This window comes from Durio zibethinus, unplaced genomic scaffold, assembly GCF_047325235.1.
Source record: "Durio zibethinus cultivar Kanyao isolate XHJ-2024 unplaced genomic scaffold, ASM4732523v1 HiC_scaffold_3, whole genome shotgun sequence".
NCBI lineage: Eukaryota > Viridiplantae > Streptophyta > Magnoliopsida > Malvales > Malvaceae > Durio > Durio zibethinus.
Window position 1 is genome coordinate 6,917,134 of NW_028323044.1, and position 1,085 is coordinate 6,918,218.

Consider the following 1,085-nt stretch of genomic DNA (forward strand, 5'->3'; position numbering starts at 1 on the left):
ATGACTCGTTTTCTATTTTTCACGATTTTCGAAACTTTTTGCGGTTCGGGATTTTTTAGAATTTTTTTAGAAGGAGTTTTCCCCCCAAATTTTGTGGACGTGATCCTTCTATTTTTTTTGGCATGCACAAAAAAATTCAGCTAAAAACTCGAACCGGAGAAGATTTCGTGACCGTTTGAAAAAAGTGTCCCCATTTCAGACACTTCAACGGCTACTGGCAGCAAACCTGTAAAATCTCAAACGCTCTTTAAGGGGGTGTGAGTTCTCAGAGGTTTGATGAGGGATAGGGGGCCAACACAAGGGCCAAGCACCAGCACCCATCGCACGTCATGTGCGCACACCCCCCCGGCCCCCCTCCCAATCGCCGGAACCCCAATGCCGCCGGTCAGGTTCTCCGGCGGTACTCCGGCGATGCTCCGGCGATGCTCCGGCGATGCTGTCCCGAGTGAAAAAAATGCGGCACCAGCACATGCTGGAGCCAAGCATGGGCACCGTGGCTCAAAATCGAACTTCGGCCAAGGCCTCGACCATCAATGGCACATGATGACGCATGGTGATGGCACATGCATCGACCATCATCGGCATAGGCTGCCCTTCGGTACGGGCACTTGCCTCGACCGCCATCGGCACAAGCTGGGCCCTGGTGTGGGTTCTTGCCTCGATCACCAGCGGCACATGCTGAGCCTTGGTGCGGGCGGTTGCCTCGAGCACCATCCGCAGACCCTGGGCCCTGGTGCGGCCGGTTGCCCCGATAACCATCGGCACACGCTGGGCCCTGGAGCGGCCGGTTGCCTCGATCACCATCGGCAAAAGCTGGGCCCTGGTGTGGGCGCTTGCCTCGACCACCATCGGCACACGCTCGGCCCTGGTGCGGTCGGTTGCCTCGAGCACCATCGGCACACGCTGGGCCCTGGTGCGGCAGGTTACCTCGACCACCATCGGCACACGCTGGGCCCTGGTGCGGGCGCTTGCCTCGACCACCATCGGCACACGCTCGGCCCTGGTGCGGTCGGTTGCCTCGAGCACCATCGGCACACGCTGGGCCCTGGTGCGGGCGCTTGCCTCGACCACCATCGGCACACGCT